Raw genomic sequence first — 22913 nt, forward strand, 5'->3', positions numbered from 1 at the left:
TTAAGTTATAATCAGTGTCGAAAATCTAAGGTGGTTCTTTCTTGTGAATAGTCCAGGTTGTTCAACGCGGGCCCCCCTGCATGATGTAGCAAATGAATTAGCATATTTTGGAACCTTCTTAGGTCAATTTTCGGGCCCTCAATTCAGGACTTTGGGCATTGAGTAGTCACATTCGATGATTGATTGCCATGTACGATGTACGTACCTACTGGCTTGAGCTCCTGAAACCCATCAGCGATGGATATGTTTATGATGCAATTATGCTAATATTTTTCGATGCTTGTGACCAGTAGTAACCAGTGAAGGTTAGTAGATTATGAAAAATGTTCAAAAAAAATCATTCACATATAGGCGATTTTTCGCAATATAATTAGGAATTAGAATGAAAATTACAAAATATTCGGAACAGGTTGAGATGGTAAAAAAAATATCTGAAAAATGACATTGTAAAAAAATGTTTTATAATCATTACAATCGTATTTTAGAAGTAGAACTTATTCAATTATTTTAAAGCATTGAAAGCATGGGAATTCTTAATTGATTCCACCGTCAAAGATTCTTGCGATTTGTTTATAGTCTGCAAATAACTACATGAAGAATCTCATGTTGGATAAGTTCAAACCTAGAAGGCAAATCGCTCGAAATAATTCAAATGAGAATATCCACGCTTTGAATTTCGTTAAGGTATCTTTACTTGTAATACATTGGTTTTTGGATGCTCCATGTCCAATATTGTCTCATTCCATAATTTAAGTTGGATCAGGTTTCTAACCATTATCTGTTGGTCCTTGGATGGTTGGTTCGTGATTTTTTTTACTATCCACTGATTTTTCATACAATATGTTGATTTCCACGAATTTCGTTTCGAAAGATTCAATTCAAATCGTTGTTTTTCACCGCCAAGATTGCAAGTGGTTTTCATGATTCTGAAAAATATTCGGAAACACGTTTGAAATGAGTTTTTCTTTCGTAGAATAAAACCCTCCATTGCCAATCGCTAACAATTGTTTCGAGAAAATTTCTGTAGTCGGATGCTGGAACAGCGAAATATTTATAAGTATACATTTAATTATCAGAAAGAGTGATATGCGAAGCCACGACCGCAAGTTTGACGTAAAACTACATAAGGCTGTTTGTTACATTAAATCACAAATGATAAGTTCGAAACAACTTCTTCTCTTCAATAATTCTTCGAGTTATGGACCTTAAAATTATGGCAGACTATTTGGTATCAATATGTTTATGTCAATAATACTAATAAAAAACCTCTCTGAAAATAATATGGAGGCCCTGAAGATGTTTAAAATGGCATCAATTATGAGCTGTTTTTCAGAGAGCAGAAGTCGCCTTGGCTTTTCAAAATGGTACTTACTTACTTGCTTACTTTTAAGGCGTCAGAGCGATTATCGATCCAGTGCCGAATCCAGAATACGTCGCCATGTCCCTCGGTCTTGGGCTGCTATCCTCCAATCGCCCCTAACACCTATTTCGCGTGCATCCTCATCGACAGCACACATCCAACGAGTGCGGGGTCTATCCCGGAGTCGACGGCCTCTATCGGGATTCCTGCTAAATATAACCTCCGCTCGCCGCCTATCCAGCATTCTCGCCACATGCCCAGTTCACTGAAGCCTGCCGTGTTTTATCCGCTTGACTATATCCGCCGATTTTTATGCCTGGTACACTTCATGGTTCATGCGTCTGCGCCAAACACCATTTTCTAGTTTGCCGCCAAGGATTGAACGCAAAATCCTACGCTCAAAAACACCAAGAGCTCGCCGATCAGCCTCTTTCAGCGTCTATGATTCATGGCCGTAGAGAGCCACCGGAAGTATCAGTGTTTTATAGAGTGCAAGTTTAGTACGGATTTGCAGACTACGGGACCTTAGCTGGTTACGTAGTCCGTAAAAGGCCCTGTTTGCGGCTGCTATCCGCCTCTTTCTCTCACGGTTAACCTCGTTGTCACATGTCACTAATGTTCCCAGGTAAATAAATTCGTCGACTACTTCAAATGTTTCCCCATCTAGCACCACCGCAGCACCAACCTCCGACGGACTACCACGCATTCTGCCAGCCACCATGTATTTCGTTTTGGCAGCGTTTATGACAAGCCCTAATCTCGCAGCTTCCCTCCTGAGAGGTCCGAAGGCCTCTTCCACAGCTCTACGGTTGATACCATCAACCGTCGATATCGTCCGCAAAACCGAGAAGCATGTGCGACTTCGTAATGATGGTGCCGCTTCTATGCACACCAGCCCTCCGTATAGCACCTTCCAATGCGATGTTGAACAATAAGTTCGACAGCCCGTCACCCTGCTTCAAACCATCTAACGTCACGAACGAGTCCGATATCTCACCGGCTATCCTGACGCTTGATGTAGAACCTTCAAGGGTGACACGTATCAGCCTAATCAGCTTTGTTGGGAAGCCATGTTCAATCATAATCTGCCATAATTCATTTCTCTCGACTGAATCGTACGCTGCCCCAACGTCTATGAACAGATGGTGCGTCTGCAAGTTGTATTCTCGAAATTTATCGAGGATTTGTCGCAAGGTAAACATTTGGTCCGTCGTGGAGCGTCCCCCTCGAAAACCGCATTGGTACTCGCCAACAAAGGTCTCCTGCAACGGCCGCAGTCTGTGGAACAGGATGCGGGAGAGAATTTTGTACACGGTATTGAGAAGAGTTATGGCCCGATAATTGCTACAGTCCAGGCGATGGCCTTTTTTGTAGATCGGGCATATGAGACCCTCCAACCAGTCCGAGGGCAATTCTTTATCAGACCACACTCTCAGCATGATCTGATGGATGGCACGATACAGCTGTTCGCTCCCGACTTTGAAGAGTTCGGCGGGAATGCCGTCCTTCCCGGCTGCCTTGCGGATTTCAAAATAGTATGCGAAGTTAATTTCTGGCCACTGGGTATCATTCTGGTTCAGGATATACCCATATTGGTTGGTATTCCGCCATTTTGGTTTGTTTTCCAGAAACCGGAAGTCGTTATCTTAGAATTCAAAATGGTTTCTGGGGTCGATTTTTGGCTTCTGTGTATCATCTCGATCATTTAAGGCTGTTTCCCGGAAAAATTGATTGAAATATATGTTTCATTTTTGTGAAACCCCCCTCCCTTCCAGAGTAGGGGTGTCAAATCATCATAGAAACCTGCCCTGTACTCTCAAATCCTCACATTCCAATTTTGGTTCCTTTTGTCTGATTGGTTCTCAAGTTTTTTAGAAATTTGTGTTTCATTTGTGAAGGAGCCCTCTCTTTATGAAGAGGGAGGGACATCTAACCACCATAAAAACATGTCTTGTCCCTCAACCGTTATGTACACAGCAGGGTACCCGGGTACCTTTTCAGACTTTAGCGCTTTAAAAAACAAGGATAACCTCAACTCAGCCAACTGAAACTTATAGAATGCTCCTAACTAGTGGAAATTAACCATTTTCCATCATCAGACTGTTAATAGCAAAAGGGGGGGTCGAAGAAGAACGCTTCGAATTTTTTTACCCCGTAAGTACTCGGCAGGGTACCCGGGTACCCACAAGATGAAATGCTTCTTGCTTTTTCATTTCTTGACCGATTTTCGATCTTGACCTGACAAAAGATTGAAAAATCTGTCTACTTTTAGAATCTGAGACCGACATGAGCCGGGTTAAGATTGAAAATCGGTCAAGAATTGAAGGAGCAAGAAGCATTTCATTCCGGTGGGTACCCGGGTACCCTGCCGAGTACTTATGTGTGTTGAAATTACCGAGTACATAACGGTTAAAAACTTCTTCATGTCAAATTTGGTTCCATTTACTTGATTAGTTCTCGATAGAAATTTTTTCTTCATTTGTATAGGAGCTGAGATTTGTTCTAGAGCAGGTAGGGGTTTCGAACTATCACATAGACAATTCTTGCTTCCAAAAACCTTCACATGCCAAATTTGGTTCCATTTGCTTGATTAGCTCTATAGACTGTTCCGATAATTATAAACACATCTTCTTTCTTGAATAAAACAAAAAATACAGGATTTTTCGGGTCATTTTATTCTGAAAAATTTCAATTGTTTCAATTCAAGTTGGGATTATTTTTCGTAGGATACGCGAGTTCTCTAACTTTTCTCTTAACACTACTCATAAGCTTTTGCACAGTGTGTTCTCCGACCATTTTTACCACTTTAAGCCAATCTTTTTTAATTTTTTCAACATTGTCCGCTGGTTTGACATATTTCCTCAGCTTTGCCTTGGTCAAAGCCTAAAAAGTTTCAATAGGGCGAATTTCAGGGCAGTTTGGAGGATTCATCTTCTTTGGGACACATGTGACATTATTTGTTTTATACCACTCTAGTGCATCCTTAGAGTAATGGCAGGAAGCAAGGACGGGCCAAAAGATTGGAGGAATGTTATGCTGGGTAACAACCTTTTCTGCAAACACTCTTTCACGTAAATTTTACCATTTATTGTGTCATTCGTAATGAATGGACGAGATATTTTCCCACATTCACAAATGGCCTGCCAAATCATTACCTTCTTGCCGAATTTTTCGGTGTAAATGGCTTTCACTGGTCCAGGGACATCCTTTCCCTTCGGTGATGTATAAAATTGCGGTCCTGGCAGAGTCTTATAGTCTAGTTTTATGTAGGTTTCGTCATCCATGATAACACACCCCATTTTTTTGGTCAGAAGTTTGTCATAAAGCTTCCGAGCTCTCGGTTTCACAGATTCAGCTTGTTTTGGATTTCGTTTTGGCTGCTTCTGCTTCCGACGGGTCTGCAGACCCATTCTTCCCTTGGCACGCATAACGTTACTCGCCGAGGTTCCAAGCTTTCTCGCCACACCTCGTACTGATACTGAAGGATGCCGCTTGTAGTATTCCTTAACCTTTTTGTCCATTGTGGGATCAACAGGCCCGGGTTTTCTACCACGTCTTGGGGCATCAGTAAATGTGCACTCTTCACATTACTTCCGCAATGCGGTTTGAACCGCTCCGACACTTATACCTTCTTCTCTGGCAAGTTTTCTTATATAAAGACCACTCACGGTGCACCATTTGTGCACAATTCGCTTTCTTTGCTCGGGAGAAAGGCCACGCATTTTCAAAATTTCGCACTAAATGTTAGTAAAAATGACAGCATCTGTTTCTTTTGGATGTAAACAACAGGACGCAGCCAACGTTTGGTTGAATACTGCACGTTATTTGAAATGACGGTTGATCGTAAGTGTATTTATAATTATCGGAACGGTCTATAAATCAAATAAAAATATTTCTTGCTTCCAAAAACTCGTGCTACATTTGCTTGGTTAGTGCTTAAGTTATGCAGAAATTTGTGTTTGATTTGTATGGGACCCTCTCTTCAAGAGGAGGGAGGGGTGTGGAATATTTCTTGCTTCCAAAAACCTCCACATGCCAAATTTGCATCCATTTGTTTGATTTGTTTTTGAGGTATTTAGAAACTTGTTTCCAGAGGAAGGAGGGGTCTCAAACCAGCATAGTATCTTTCTTCAGCCCCAGAAACCACTACGTTATATTGAGGTAAAGACATTATGTTGAAGTAAAGTAAAATTGTGTACAGTGTATATTAATTTGTTTACGTTTAACCTTAATCATCACTTCGTTGTTTGTTTTTATTTTATAATATTTTTTTATTCGTTTTTAATATTTTCAATATTTTTTAAATTTTCTCAATCGTTCAATTTTTTAAGTTTTTTTATGTATTTAATTTTTTTTATTTTCTCTAACTTTTTATTTAATGAATCAGTTAGGAACTATCCGTTAATAACGCAGCGAATTTTTAAAATTTGATTCTCGATCCCCTCTCTTTTTGTAAAGATCTTTAGATTTTTTTTTAATTTTTCCAAATTTTCCAGATAGCCTTCTCTGTTTTCCCCCCATTAAAACGTGTTTTGCGGACGTTCTCTTACGAAACGAAAAAAAAAGTTATCATCTTTGATATTGGAAAAAATAGAATATAGGTCATTCCATACGAAGTGTACATGCCACTTGGACACGACCATCACGGATTTGGCTCAAAGCTGGGGGAATTATTCATCTAGGTTTACTATGAAGAAATCCCAATTTTGGTGTCGATTGGAATACATCCCGCTCTGTGGGACCCCCCTCTTTGTGACAAAGTCAGGCAATTTTTGTTCAAAATTCCGTTTTTCTTTTTCTTACAATTCATAGATGTAGGACGTCCGCAAAATACTGATAGATGATTTTTAAAGAAAATAAACCAAGGAATCAAAAAAAAATATAATTTTTGACTGGAAGTGTTGCCAGATAGATTATTTTTGTATTTGAAAACTAAATTTACATTTTTCGGCAAATGCAGCCACTTTTATTTTAAATTTTATAATTCCATCGTGTTCCTCGGAAAATTTCACGTGAGAAACAACTATCATCCCGAGGTAATATGGGCCAATCTCGAGATATAACATTTTTACGAAAATTGTTGTAAATTTCGTAATTAATTTATTTTATAGTTTATAGCCGTAAGACACCCGAAAAATAGTGATGAATGAATTTTTGAAGGAAATAAACCAAGGAATCCAGAAAAAATATTATTTTCGACCGGAAGTGTTGCCAGATAGTTTATTTTTTGTATTTTAAAACTAAATTTGCATTTTTCGGCAAATGTAGCTAATTTAATTTTAAATTTGAAGAATTCATCGTGTTTCTCGGAAAATTTTACGTAAGAAACACTTATCACTCCGTGGTAATATGAGCCAATCTCTAGATATAGCATTTTTACGAAAAACTAATTAAGAAATTTAAAACCATTTTTGTTAATTATATTTTTTTGGATTCCTTGGTCAATTTTCTTAAAAAATCATCTATCAGTATTTCGCGGACGTCCTACATCTATGAATTGTAAGAAAAAGAAAAACGGAATTTTGAACAAAAATTGCCTGACTTTGTCACAAAGAGGGGGGTCCCACAGAGCGGGGGGTATTCCAATCGACACCAAAATTGGGATTTTTTCATAGTGAACGTAGATAAATAATTCCCCCAGCTTTGAGCCAAATCCGTGATGGTCGTGTCCAAGTTTATTCTTTTCCGTGGTCACTTCGTATGGAATGACCCATATGTACATTTAGGTATAGAAATTTAAAAATTAATATTCCGTTTTGTAACACTCCTCATCTATTTTGTTAAATCAGGTCAATTCAAATATTTTATCCGTCAACAAAATCAGAAAAATTTTAATCAATTATAAAATACCAAAAATGCTAAGTTTGTTCTAGGAAATTAGTTGTAATAAAATTGTACTTTATCCAAAATATTAAAACGTCTTCAGAAAGAAGGTTAGTTTGATTTCACAGCAGCATTTCGAACTCAGAAGAGGAATCTGCTAGCCCTCAGCTGCAGCAGCAGAACTCAGAACGCGTGATATACTATTGCGTGGCTGAGAGTGCTACACTCTTGCTAACTCATGGTGTCTCTGGTAGAAGAAACTTATTCGGAAAAAATAGTATCGCTCTAATTCTCTCCATTCGAAAGTATTTGATGTTTTGTGATGAATTAATTATTTACTAATATTTTATATTAAGAGAAATCTTCATTTCTGCAAATATGAAGAAAATATATCTAGACTTTTTTGCAGCCTACTGTATATGACACGAAGGCTTTTTCCTTTTACGGAAATGCTTGTATCGTCACAAAACAAAGATTTCTCACATCCTAGAAGATTAGAAGTAAAAATATTATATAAGACCGGGCCCATGATACTTCCTTGAGGTACACCAGCTCTAACAGGCAATCTATCAGATTTACTATTCAAATAGTTAACCTGAAGAGTGCGGGCTGTCAAGAACTTTGTATCATTTTTGTGATGCAAAGAGGAAAACGGAAACTGGACATTTATTGAAAAGCTAGTAACATGTGTTTCAGGACTATGAGAATTTGTCAAGGGTATCCGATCGCATTGAAACATTCATATAATGAAAGCATGTTTTGCATAATTTCAGGTTTTTCGAGAAGCAGGGTAAAACAAAATCTTCAAAAATTTTGACTACGTCTCTCTGGAAGTTACGTACATAGGAATGTAAAATGAAAATCTAAAATCGGAAAAAATGAAATATATATCCAATTTCAAATGCTAAGGCGTCGTACACAAATTACGTAACGCATGAAGGGGGCGGGGGAAGGCTGGTTGAGTCTGCGTTACTTATTGTAACAGAGGGGTAGGGGGGGGGGTTTAGTTGAGACTGTTACGTAACTGTGATGTTTGCTCAAAATTGCAAATTTGGAGGGGGGCAGGTTGTCCAGTGTTACGTAATTTAAGGGGGGGGGATCATAGGGGGTGAGGGGGTCTGAAATCTAGGTTTTTAGCGTTACGTAATTTTCGTACGACGCCTAATAAATCGGTTTGTTTTCGATGGATTTTCTCCGTTCTTGCAGCAATAGATTGGAAAATTTTCTAAGATTCCTAAGAATGCAGAAAATTCTAATTTAAATATTCGAACTATTGTAGTATTGAAAATTGTCAAGCCTCGTCAAAACGCAAAATTTGACCTCTGATTGGTCGTTATATGATTCGACAGAACTATAGAACTAGTAATTTGAAATGTGCTATCTGGCCTATATAACAGCCTGTTTCAGCTGAAACCGCCCATATTAGTTCTAGACAGCGACAATGGCAGTCCTCCCTCAGCAGCAGCGGCAGCAGTGCTGTTATTTTAATCTGCCTGTACTTTGACTGTTGAAACTTGTTTGCATTGTATTGTATTTGTTTCATTTCTGTTCAGTGATCTATATGCATGTAAACTAAAATTTGATAGCACTTCAACTCCCTTTTTGCACAAAATTTTAAACATATTCAATACAAGTAACAAACAAACTTATGTAGTTCTACGTCAACCTTGCGGTCGTGGCTTTGCATACAACCCTTGTGATTTTCTCTCTTGACAGCAGAGCTAGGTCCAGAATACAAAATGTTTTATAGAATTACTTCAATGAAATCAATTTAGTGTAATCATAGTTCAGCATTTTTATTCGTTTTCAGCTGATTATAGACTAGAAATTTCCGAGGGTTTTTACCCCACTTAATCCTTCTCAAAAGAAATCTTATATTATGTTCTGTTTTAAAAAATAAACAAACCCTGAGTGTTTCAGTACGATCAGAGCACCCTGATAATTATTCATAATCCTAAAACCTATAATTTATTCCCATTACAGTAGCTTTTCAGAAACCAAAATATCTGAAAAAAATGTTCTCCCACCGATAAAGCATTTCAATTTTGGTAGCATATTAAAGGAAACACCTTAGGCTTTCGAATGGCGAGTATTAGAGCGATACTACTTTTTTGACATAGGTGCTTCCACCAGAGACACCGTGATTTGTTTTCATCCGATTGGAGAAGATTTTGATTGTGTTCCTTCCAAGCTGCAACACGATACAACGCGTTATTTTGTTGCGTGGCTTAGAGTTTCATCCGTCCGGTTCCACTGACCACCGATACGAAATAAGATTTAATTTTCGTACATTCGTATTAAAAAAAATTCTTTGCGTCTAGCGAATCTGTAAAAATGACGTAACTTGAAAAAAGGTGGGGCCACTTACAACGTGGGTCTAAAATGAGTACCGCGCACAGAGAGCAAGGTCGTGATTGGTTAGCCACTGGTTTTATTTTGGTGTTAGAAATCCGTTCAGTGCTAATAACATAATATGCATTTTAGGCAGGCACATTTCGTTAGTGTCCATAGCATGCCTCCCAACTAAACACGTAGTCCTACGTAAAAAAATTCCGATATTGTGTGGAATTCGGCAATTTTCGGCTGTTTTCCAGAAACCTGAAGTCTTCATCTTGGATTTCAAAATTTTTCTTGGCCCCGAAAACCTCCACCAGGCAAATTTACCTCCATTTGCTTGATTAGTACTCGAGTTATGCAGAAATTTGTATGAAGCCTTCCTCTGCCCTTTCAGAGTAGAGAGGGGTGTCATATCATTATAGAAACATTTTTTGGCCCCAAAAACATAAACGTGCTAAATTTGGTTACATTTGCTTGATTAGTTACCGAGTTATGCAAAAAAAAACGCCAACTTTGGTTCTATGGGCTTAATCAGTTCTCGAGTTAAACAGATATTTGTGTTTCGTTTAGATGGGAGTCCTCCCTGCTAGAGCAGGAAGTTGTTTCATGCTACCATAGGAATATTTCTTGCTTCTCAAAACATCCACATGTCAATTTTGGGCTCAATTAGTTGTCGAGTTATGCTGAAATTTATTTTTCATTTGTATGGGAGCCCTACCTTTCAGAGGAGTGAGGGGTCTCAAACTATCATAAGAATTTATCCCCGTCCCAAAAACCCCAAAATGCAAATGTTCATACCGATTTGTTAAGTCATTTCTAAGTCTATATGAATCAGACAAACAGATAGATAGACAGACAGACAAAATTCTATTATTCTATGTATAGTTTTTTTTTTTGACGTAGAATTACGTCTTACGGTAACATTTATAAAGGTACAAATTAAAATGAAGATAGTCCACTTTCAAATGTTTAAAACTCAGTAAGTTTCCAACCGGTTTCTTTCGTTTTTACAGCAATCGATTGGAAAACTATCTATGCACCCACTCAAATGCAGAAAATTGTAGTTTGATTGTTCGAACTATTGAACTATTGAAAATTGTCAAGCCTTGTTGAAACGCCGATTTCGATTTCTTATTCTGATTCTTTCGCTAACATGGTCGATAGGATATTATGGTCATAGTAAGAAAATACAGCATCCATGACTGGTTCGCAGTAACTCTACAAAACGAATAACGAACAAACACATTGGCATATCCTCCTTTTTGTTCAATACTTTAACAACTCATATTTCATAGTTTCGAGAAAAATGAGTGTGAAAATTTTAAATTTCCCAATCTCATTGAGCCTATTTGGGTCTATTAATATTAAGACTTTTTGAAGAGAGTTAATTGGAAGATTATTCATGCAAGAAGTAGATCTAATTTTAATACATGCGAGTGGCGACAAAATTATACCTGCTGCACGCACAATCAAATAATTTTGGGGTGCTAAGAAACTAATTTTTATTCAGATTGCCATTTGCATTTTTTTAGTTCAAAGTAAGGCCTTAATTAGGATCTGTTACATAAAATTGATGAAAGTTATGTTATCTCAGATGTAAAGTATTTCCTTTTCAGAAGTATTCAGGAGTAAGGTTCATCGAAATAAAATTTCAGAAAAACAAACAAAACAATAAACTATTCACTCCACCAGCAAACCGGCAACATTTCGAGTTTTCTCACAATACCAAACGATGCGCACGTTAAGCCGAAACCAATCAAAGCTAACAACTTCAACGATTACTCAATTATGTGCTGCACCCAAAAGAGCGCCACTCCAATCTTCGCACTTCAGCCCCGGAGCCGCTCTGTTGAGTTGCGGCGGAATTCCGGCAGCAGCGTAGTTTGGGATAGTGTACATTTTCGCACCTCGTTCACAGGTGCATCGGCAGCCAGCGGCCCGGTCACAGTCTGCGTGGAGGAAACGCGGCGGAAAGATTTGTTTTTCCTTTCACACGTTCGTTTAACCTTACGAGCGGGCGGTTGGGAGGTGGGTCTGGATGATCGATCAACCGTCGATTCGGTTGCATGAACATCGTGCGGTGCCGCGCGTTTTCCGCCCGGAGGAATCGATGGATGACCAGAACGAACTGCGACGACGACAACGACGATGGATGGATGGTGGAGCTGAAATTGATCCGGCGCGGGGCGATTCGTTTTCAACTCGTTTATCTAGTGCAGTGATTTGCCCATTTCGGCTTTTCTTACACACCACGCCGGAGCCGATGTACGAGCATTTTGGGTGGAAAAAGAGCTGCCTTTTACTTTCGAATGGCCCTGTCTGTGGATGCGTTTGGAACGTTTTGAACGTTCAATCTAGGTTATGTTTGGTTTCCGGCCGTGCCCCTCCGGTTGCTTTCCCGTGGTCCGTCGGTGTCGTCGCAATCTTGTTTCCAACGGATGTTCGAAGTGAATTTAGAATGGCGTGAAATTGACCAATTCGATCGGATCGTGGGAAGAATTAGAATGGCTAAGCGATTAGATGTTTGATAATGATGTTAAAAGGAAATTGATATGAAAATATATGATCAATTTTCTTCACAACACGTTGGTAAATTTAAGGCTTCTTAGTGTTGTACAGCTTGGTGACGGCACGCTCACTTCAGATCTATTCTTCGCTGTGATTCAATGGTTGTTCTATCCATAATCCAGCTAAATCTCTGGGCCAAATTGACATTGAAGTCAAATGCGCCCACACGTGAATTCCAATCACCCACTCAGTGTCAATGGACAGAAAAAAATACGAACAAATCCGCCTAGCAGTTCGATTTAGATTTTTTTACATCTGAATGAATTTCGTTCGTTTTTTAGTAAACTAACGAAAAGTTGGAAAGTTGGATTATAATCAAATTGAGAATAATTCGAAATTCCACACGATATGCTTATTCTCCTAATGCAGACATCAACACATTTCGAAGAAAAACCGAGCACATTTCGTGTTGTCAGTTGAGAGCTGTAGACGAAGCACTCGGTCAAACTGAGTCGACCGCTTTCAACGTTCGGCCCTGTGGATCTCACTCGAAAATTTGGTTTTCAAAGTGATTGCTATACCTTTCTGGGAGGAAGGCAAAAACTGTCATTATACCCTATTCCCGTCAACCAAACTAGGCAGATCTCCATTGGATTTTCTATAAAACTCATCGAATCGCCATAATTGTATCGACGCTGAGTGCCAATTAATTATGTAAATTTGTTCGATCCGATCACAGCCGAGTACGGCACTTGCTACAGCATTGTGTTGTTTGTTAAACTCTGCTGAACTCTCAAGGGTCTGTTGTGTGTGTGTGTGTGGCGGTTGATGCTTGGTTTGCGGGTGCGGTAACAACACCGGCCGCCACACGTCGGTACCTTCAACACGTGGCATCTTGATGTTGTGCTCGTTTCAAGGACCCAGTCACTAGGCAACCACCGACCGAACGACCGGTGCGCGGTGTGTTGTTGCGTACACCATTAGCGGCACTCCTCCACTTCATCGACAGGTTCGAGTGGCTGTTAGCTAATGAATGCACTCGAATGTCAATCTGCGCACTTAGGCAGCTGCGGCAGATCGATATGCAGAAAAATCCCATTCCTTCTTGTACGCTTTGCCATCTTTTAATAAGAAACACATAACTTTTGCAGTATAATAAATTAAAGCAATTTTATTTTGTAAAATTCATAATAAAATCACGTGAATACGATCCTAACGTTAGAGTCATCAATCAAACTACGTCTGAAAACGAAGAGTTATTAACCAGTGCATTATATGCTTAGGTCAGGATACCAATCCCAGAACAAGCTTATCTATCGGTTCATTCTGTCAGTTATCAGTCATCCCAGTAGCTTGATGTGCAAATGATGTCTGAAAGACAAAAGTGAATCTTTTGCGTAAACAGTTCTGCGCTGAGTAGTACCATTGAAACGATAGCTGTCAGAGGACTGGTCGGTATCTATCAATATATCTCTGCAATGGGATTTGAGTGGCAAGATTGCAACATTCCTCACGTTTGGCAAAACTGCTTTTTGATCAGGAATCCAGACAGTCTAGCGAAGCGACTGCCTGTGTTTGCAGTTCGTGTCGAGCATCGCGGCTTCCAAATGATGACGACCGGGGATAATGATTCCAACACTATCTCTCTTCGGGCGGCAGAAGTGCTGTAAAAAATATTAGCTGCCTGTCTTTTCCGTGTCGTTCTTCCGACAACGGCTACAAGCCACGAGATACTCGCAGCAAATAGCAGCAAAAAAGGCGACTGACTAATAAGATGAATGTTTTTCTTTATATTTTATAATAGATCTGGCCGCGTGTTTGGCATACGACGGCTGCATTAGCTCGGAATGCTGCACTTCTTGGACGAACTCAAGATGTCATTCGTTATTGGGTTATTGTTTGCTTTTATGATTGATGCTGGTTGTTATGGAGAATTTGCTAGAGTTTGTTGGGGGCTTATTAACAATAAATGTCAGACAAATTGTTGAATTGATTAGACACCAAGTCCTATAGGAAACACCTGGGTGTTTTATATGATCGTACAAGATGGTACGAAGAGTTTAAGCATGTTTTTGTTCAATCTATGAACGAAAATAAAATTTCCAAAAAATCCCACAGTCCTTAATTTTCCCGCAAAAAACTCAAATGCTGTAAAACAATCAAGAGCTAAGGATTATGAGCGTTCAAGTTTTATGAAATGAAAGAATATCTACTAGATGCTATTTTTTTTCAATAAAAATACGACTTTATTTTGGAAAAAAAGTTTCTTATAAATCATTCAAAATATTGCTCATCGCTAACTACAACTTTGTCCCATCATCGGGTAGATCTCGAATACCTTTACTATAAAAGTGTTCGTCTTTTGAGGCTATCCACGAATCGAACCATTTTTAGATCTCTTTATAGAAACAGAACTGCTTATCAGCTAGTCCATATGCCATCGAACCCAACAAATAGTAATCGGACGGTGGGAAATAAGACGATGAGATAGGACTCTCCATTTGAGCATTTTCAACGTTTTTGGCAGTATGAGGCCGAGTTCTGTCATGCAGTAGAATCACTTTTTCGTGGCTCTGCTCCTAATGTGGCTGTTTTTCGCGCCAATCGCATCTATTGAAGCCGATACTGTTCCTCAGTGATGGTTTCGTTCGTTTTCAACAGCTCAGCAGCTATATAACACCCAACCACTAAATACACAGCATAACCTTCGTAGCGTGTATGTTCGGCCGAGCCGACGACGTGGAAGCATGATCGGGTAATCCCCATGACTTCATTTTCTCTGGGTTGCTGTAATGAATTTAATTTTCAATACCCGATGTGATGAAGAAAATCCGTTCATTTTTGCCACGGGAGCAGTTGTTCACAGGTGAAAAAACAACAATCAACGTCCCTTGGCTTTAAATCACTTCTGAATCACTCTCAAAAACTGTAATCGCTTGGAAATAGATTGGTAGGTACACCAATACCGAAGCAAGCTGTTCCTACGTTTAGCATGGATCTTCATCGAACAATTATTCCAATTCAGCGTCTTAGAAAATTTCTGGCCTTCCTTCACACGGGCAGTCGTCAACACTAACATAACCTTCATTAAAGCGACTGAATCACACGACAATTCAAGAAAAGGGCAACTATTTTTGATCTGACTAAAACTTTACACAGGTATTCCTATGGACTTGAGTTGTCATTTTGTGCTATTAGTATTATTTTTGAGTTACGGCTAATTTTTGAAAAACGTTAATGTTGAAATGGTATTGATGATTAAACATATTTTTAGAGTCAGGTAAAATTTTCTTAGAAATGAAAAAAAATCAGGCCAAAATATTTGCAGAGAGTTTGACTGTTGAGTTGTTCTGTACGTTGGGTGTATTAACGGCTGAGCAGTCTCAAAAAGTATAACGATCTTATTTTTTACTGTCCGACGTTTCGTTGCTGATCAGTGACATCTTCAGGGGAAATTTATTCATTCACTAGCTGACCCAGCAAACCCATTTTTGTGTTTAATTAAATAAAATTTTAATTAAAATTGATTGATTTCTTGCAATTTGTTTATAGTCTGAAAATACACGACGGATCAGCCATAAGATAGAATCAAAGTCTAAAGACAAATCGTTTGAAATGATTGGTTTTATCGGAATGACAACATCCTCACGTTTTGGCTACTGTTTATCACCTCGATTATGGAAATATCCATATTGGGTGATCTTCGGTCATTTTCAGCTGTTTTTCTGGCATCTGAGCATCAATCTGATTTCGAAAACACCTATATTGGGTGGCATTCAGTTATTTTGGCTGTTTTCCAGGAACTGAAAGTAGTCATCTTTAAATTCAAAATGGTGTGCAGGGTCAATGCTTGGCATCTATGCATCATCGATTATGGAAATATTCATACTGAGAGGTATTCGGTCATTTTCGGCTGTTTTCCAGAAGTTGCCATCTTACAATTCAAAATGGTGTCTGAGGTCGATATTTAGCTCCTTGCATCATTCTGGTTCCAGAGATATTCATATTGGGTCAACTTGTGGCTTAAGTGCATCATTCTGATTTCAGATATATCTATATTGGGTGGTATTTGTTTACTTTCCGTTATTTTTCAGAAGCTGGAAGTCACCATCTTGGATTTAAAAATGGCATTTCGAGATAATTTTTGGCCTCTGAGCGTCACCCTGGTTTAGGAAACACCTATATTAGGAACCGGAAGGTTCCATCTCAAATTAAAAAATGGCGACTGGAGTCGATTTTTGGCTCCTGTGTATCGACCCGATCCTATCAGGCTGTTTTCCGGAAAAACTGGTTGAAATATCGGTTTAATTGGTATGGAAGACCTCCCCTCCCCCTTCCAGAGTACCATGAAAAAATTTTTGTTCTCAAAAACCTCCACATGTTAAGTTTGGTTCCATTTACTTGATTAGTTCTTGAGTTGTTAGGAAGTTTGTGTTTCGTTTGTATGAGAGCCCTTTCTTCCAGAAAAGGGAGGGGTGTCGAACCACCATGAAAATGTTTCTTACTCCCAAAAACTTTAACATATTAAATTTGATTCCATTTACATGATTATTTCTCGAGATATGCAGAAATTTGTGTTTCATTTGTATGGAACCCCTCTCTTCCAGAAGAAGGAAGGGTGCCGAACCATTATGGACTGGACATTTTTGTTTGCCCTACAAACATTCACATGCCAAATTTGGTTTTATTTGCTTGATATGTTCTCGAGTTGTGCGAAATTTGTGTTTAATTTGTATGAGACCCCTCCCTTCCAGAAGAAGGAGGAGTGTTAAACCAATTTGGACATATTTGTTACCCCTAAAAACATTCTTCGTCAAATTTGGTTCAATTTAGTTAGTTCTCGATATGTACAGAAATTTATGTTTCATTTGTATGAAACCCCTCCCTTACAGAAAAGGAAGGGGTGTCGAGCCCTAATGGACATATTTGTTACCCCTAAAAACATCCACATGCCAAATTAGGTTCCATTTATTTTGTTAGATTTCGAGATGTGCAGATATTTGTGTTTCATTTGTATGGTACTCCTCCCTTCCAGAAGAGGGAGGGGTCTCGAAATATCGTAGTCGTCTTAGCTGATCGGTTCAGTAGTTTCCAAGCTCATATGGATCAGACAGACAGACAGAGCTGCATTTTCATATGTTTAAAAGATAAGATTTTTCCCCTGAAGATGTCAGAAATCGTTGACGAAACGTCGAAAAGTAAAAAATCTGGCCAACCGCTAAGCCGAAAATATACCAGCGTACTAAAATTAAAACTAGAACGGATTGTTTGATTGGTGTGATGCCTTCGGCACAATTGTATTGGTGACATTTTTGTTTCTTGAAATAATTTTCAACAATAATAGGTACTCGTGTCAGAAAGAAGACACACTGTGAAAAATCCTGAGGAGGGATTTGTTTTTGGAAAACTTTACCTTTTTTATTTCTTCAAGTTCAAACAATGTTTTAATGTGTATCCAACTTTGTGCAGCTTTTGCAAGAAAAAAGTTTTTAAAAAACGGGGTTTTGAAAAATTATAATAATACTTTAAGATTTTTTTCTTGATTTTTTTGTTATACGGTGTATATTTTTTCTAAACAGACACAATTACTGTCTTCATCTGTACCATAAACATCATACCAATCAAACAAACTGTTCTAGTTTTATATTTCAAGATTTTTTTTTTATTTTTACATGATTGGAAGCTTTTCTTGTTTTGTCTGAAAAAAAAATTTAAAAAGAAGCTTTTTGGCATGATTTATTTTTCGGTTATTTTCGATAAGACAAAACTATTATCTAAAACCTTATCGGAGATGTCACATCAATCAAGCAAACCATTCTGGCTCTATACATATTTGTTATCTCGAATACAATTTTGAAATAAAGCTTTTTCGAATATAAATCGTGATTCAAAAATAAAAACTGACAGAAAAAAATAACACCTTTAGCGTATAAGAAAATTTGTGTGAAGTTTCAGCCAGATCAAAAATGATAATATAGAAAAGGGAAAATTATGATTTTTTTATTGTTCAGCAGCATTTCTGTATTTTTTCAGCTCTCGATGCGCTTCAGTTGCGGTTTTCTTTTATTGAAGTGATGAAAGTAATACTTTGCACAAATGACGATTATATGGCACAAAATCAGACATTTCCAAAGCAGTGCCAATGAGTCTTGACCCTTGAGCCTTTCTGCTAGAAAAGTATTTTAACATCTTTATAAAAATAGGGTTTTAAAAGTTTACCTGTATGTTACGCTCACTATTCTCTAAAGCTCTGCGAAATTTCGAGGTTTCCGAAATTTAACGAAATTTTTCTGGTAATTCTACATAAAATAACTAAAATTCATGAATTTGGGGCCAATTTTTTCGTTAAATCGTATTTAAAAAGAAGGTTTAGAGGTGTTTAGAGTCTACATAAGTGAAATTTTTTTAAGAAAATTCCGTAAATTAGGAAAAATATAGTATAACCAAGATTTTTGAAATTTTTCAAGGCCCGATACTTAGAAACTACTCCAGACCTAAATGAGAGCTTATTACAAAAAATTGGTTGAGAAATCATAAGTTGATATCATATGTTGAAAAAATGTATTCTAAATTTCGATAAATTTCGTTAAATTTCAAGAAACTCGAGATTTCTCGAAATTTTGCACACCCTTACTATTCTCACCAATTTTTCTCAGAAAAAACAGAACCGAATCTCACAATTTATATCACAGCTAAAAAACCTCATAGATCACCGTGTAATTTGATAACAATTAAACATTTCATCGGTCTAGCTCCACCACCGTTGTACTAATAGACCTGTGCGCCGCGCCGATCACATCAACGGTGGTGGTGGCGAAGAAAAGATTTTGCTTCGGCGGCGACCAGCGCACCGGCGTGACGCCGTGGGTTTAAGTCGGTGACGGCGGCGGCTAATAGTTACCACTTTCAAAATGTTTCAACAAGAAATGTCGCCGATCAGTGTTGAAAGTACATCAACGGCAAAAAGACAAATGGCAAGTTATTTAACAATTTTGTTTCCTTTTTTTAAATTTTATTATTTAAAAAAAATCTACTTTGATTAAACTGCGTTCTTGCTACAATTTACAAAGGCTGAAAAGCCCTTAGGCTATCAATAAAGAAACGATAATTTTCATCAAAAGAAACTTTTTTTCAGTATAGTCTCCATCTAGAATTCTTTATCCTTTCTAAGCCGGTTTTGTTGGTGCCCATGTCTACCTCTTCGTTCGAGTGAAATTGCTTGCCAGAGAGCCACTTTTTAAAAACCGACACACAGGAAATAATTGCGCGGGCCTAAGTCTGACGAATACGTAGAGTGGGAAACCAGCTCATAGCCCAATTCCTTCTCATTATCAACCGTGTTGCGAGCAAAATGAACGAGAGTGTTGTCTTGGTGAAAGTGCACTTTTTTCCCAGGTATCTTCTGACTGCCAGTTCGAGAGCGTAATGGTTGATCCTTGTTTCATCCATTATCACGAACGCCAGATTTACGACGTAAAGTTTGAAGCATTGATCTTTTTGATTAATTGTTAACCGTTATGTACTTGGCAATTTTACCACACGTAAGTACTCAGCAGGGTACCCGGGTACCCACCAAAATGAAATGCTTCTTATTTTCTTGATTCTTGACCGATTTTCGATCTTGACCCGTCAAAAGATTGGAAAATTTGTCTATTTTTAGTATGTGGGGTCGAAAGAGCCATTGGTCCTTATATGGTTTTCGTAAATCCGGATCTTCGGGACCATGTTCAAGGTCGGGAATCTGCTCCGAAATGGCCATTTCGAACAACTCATCAAATAGACTCAAAATGAATTAAAATCAACTCCTGGAGTTGTTTCATGAGTTTTGATACCAATTTTGGTCGGTTTTATCGACAATTGTACGAATTTATAGACCGTTCCGATAATTATAAATACACTTACGATCAACCGTCATTTCAAATAACGTGCAGTATTCAACCAAACGTTGGCTGCGTCCTGTTGTTTACATCCAAAAGAAAAAGATGCTGTCATTTGTTCTAACATTTAGTGCGAAATTTTGAAAATGCGTGGCCTTTCTCCCAAGCAAAGAAAGCGAATTGTGCACAAAAGGGACACCGTGAGTGGTCTTTCTATAAGAAAATTAGCCAGAGAAGAGGGTATAAGTGTCGGAGCAGTTCAAATCGCATTGCGGAAGTATTGTGAAGAGTGCACATTTACTGATGCCCCAAGACGTGGTAGAAAACCCGGGCCTGTTGATCCCACAATGGACAAAAAGGTTAAGGAATACTACAAGCGGCATCCTTCAGTATCAGTACGAGATGTAGCGAGAAAGCTTGGAACCTCGGCGAGTAACGTTATGCGTGCCAAGGGAAGAATGGGTCTGCAGACCCGTCGGAAGCAGAAGCAGCCAAAACGAAATCCAAAACAAGCTGAATCTGTGAAACCGAGAGCTCGGAAGCTTTATGACAGACTTCTGACCAAAAAAATGGGGTGTGTTATCATGGATGACGAAACCTACATAAAACTAGACTATAAGACTCTGCCAGGACCGCAATTTTATACATCACCGAAGGGAAAGGATGTCCCTGGACCAGTGAAAGCCATTTAGACCGAAAAATTCGGCAAGAAGGTAATGGTTTGGCAGGCCATTTGTGAATGTGGGAAAATATCTCGTCCATTCATTACGAATGACACAATGAATGGTAAAATTTACGTGAAAGAGTGTTTGCAGAAAAGGTTGTTACCCATGGTTAAGCAGCATAACAATCCTCCAATCTTTTGGCCCGATCTTGCTTCCTGCCATTACTCTAAGGATGTACTAGGGTGGTATAAAACAAATAATGTCACATGTGTCCCAAAGGAGATGAATCCTCCAAACTGCCCTGAAATTCGCCCTATTAAAACTATTTGGGCTTTGACCAAGGCAAAGCTGAGGAAATATGTCAAACCAGCGGACAATGTTGAAAAATTTAAAAAAGATTGGCTTAAAGTGGTAAAAATGGTCGGAGAACACACTGTGCAAAAGCTTATGAGTAGTGTTAAGAGAAAAGTTAGAGAACTCGCGTATCCTACGAAAAATAATCCCAACTTGAATTGAAACAATTGAAATATTTCAGAATAAAATGACCCGAAAAATCCTGTATTTTTTGTTTTATTCAAGAAAGAAGATGTATTTATAATTTTCGGAACAGTCTATATCTTACTGGAACCCTGCCGAGTGCTTATGGGGTATAAAAGTTTGAAGCCTCCCCCATCGACCCCTCCTGCTGCTAAAAAAAGTCTGATGATGGGAAATGGTTTATTTCCACTGGTTAGGAACATTCCATAAGTTTCAGCTCGCTGGGTTGAGTTTATCCTTGTTCTTTAGAGCAATAAATTCTGAAAAGGTACCCGGGTACCCTGCCGAGTACATAACGGTTAAGAAACGCGGCATCCATTGCGCGCACAGCTTTTTAATGTGTGAACATCATGAATGTTATGACCAACACGTTTCATCAAAATGTCAGTGGTCTTAATTAGCATGCAAATTTCACGTTGCAGTCATTTAGCATGATTTTAATAACGAATATTTTGCGGTTAAATAAGCTGGAGCAGATGCTCCGTAACACCTATGAAGCCAGTGCTTTGTTTAAACACAATCTTACTTAAAAACCGTTTTGATTATTTTTAATAAAAATTACTGAGAATTTCAAAAAAATCACATTTTCTGTGAATTTCACTGGTTTCTGATTTTTTTTATGAAAATAACCAAAAACTGTTGCTTTCTTCAAATCAGCCCAATTTTATTGAAAAAATAGATTAGAGAAAACAAACAAGGGGACATGATCTTCACTTTACATCACCAAGGATTTATTCGATTCCACGAGCTATGCCAAACGACGAACTGATTTACCGAGAAATCAGTATTTAAATACTAGGAATTGATAGGGAAATAAAAAAAATGCGATATTGGTGATAAGTGCCATTGATTTTCAACTTCACATGGTATGAAACTACGTGACGTTATAGAGCGAAGATATTGCAATATTGAATCCAGTTAACTACTACGAAAAAAATGTACCTTTCTAAACCAAACTCAAAGGCATAGTTCCATTCAATTTGAAAAGGATCGAGTTAGATCGTTTGTTAGAGAATTGCTCCTTAACAATACCAGCACTCCGAGTTTGTTTTTTTTTTCATTGATTCAAGTAGGAGTGCAAGCAATTATTCCAATTAACTCAGAAAGAAACCTGGAGTCATTTCCTGCTAGTCGGAAAACTGTACCTGTATAATCGGTTTATTTTTTTTTCTACAAAGCAATAACAACTAGCAATGCAATCGGGAGCTCGTTCAAGAAAGCCTCGTTTGTTCGTCATGAGTAGAATAAACATCATCGTTGTGCACAGTGAAGTACTGTTTATCCTTCAGGCGAGATTTTCGCTCAAAATGCCTTACAGAAAAGAGCTCTCGCATGACCTGATGCGCAGTGCTGCGGCTTGATTTCTGATTTGTTTTGATTCTACATCGGCTTCCAGTGAACGTTCGCAGGCAGAAATCCGCTCGTTTTTCGAAGCTAAGTAGACACAGGCTAATCGCAAGGAAAGAAAAGCACTCTTCTTAAGTGTGGCAGCGTGCTGCTAGCTGCTTATTTGTTGTTTGCTACTATTTATAGTCATAAATCCAAAAAACAATAAAAGAAAATATTCCACTCGACATGTAACATTTATTGTTTTAAAATAATGACTGAAGTTGGTAATATCCGACAAGGACCTTTTTTTATTATTATCTTATTTAAAATTAAATCTCTCGCTTGTCCCAAAGCAGTGCAGTAGAAATGACTAAAACAGTAACAGCAACATGTGGCCGTTGTTTACGTTTCGAAGAAAAAAAGAGCACACATTTTTTATTGCAATCTTCCTGTCTCCGATCTTTTTCCAAACACGCC

At 38.3% G+C, this 22913-nt stretch overlaps 1 protein-coding gene across 1 annotated transcript in view; it reads right to left on the bottom strand.

The window, feature by feature from the left end:
• The window catches only part of LOC129721591 (ras-related protein Rap-2a), a 273953-nt gene that overhangs the window by 130004 nt on the left and 121036 nt on the right, over positions 1-22913 (bottom strand). The gene's annotated exons all lie outside the window — the stretch shown is intronic.

This window comes from Wyeomyia smithii, chromosome 2, assembly GCF_029784165.1.
Source record: "Wyeomyia smithii strain HCP4-BCI-WySm-NY-G18 chromosome 2, ASM2978416v1, whole genome shotgun sequence".
NCBI classification, from domain to species: Eukaryota; Metazoa; Arthropoda; class Insecta; order Diptera; family Culicidae; genus Wyeomyia; species Wyeomyia smithii.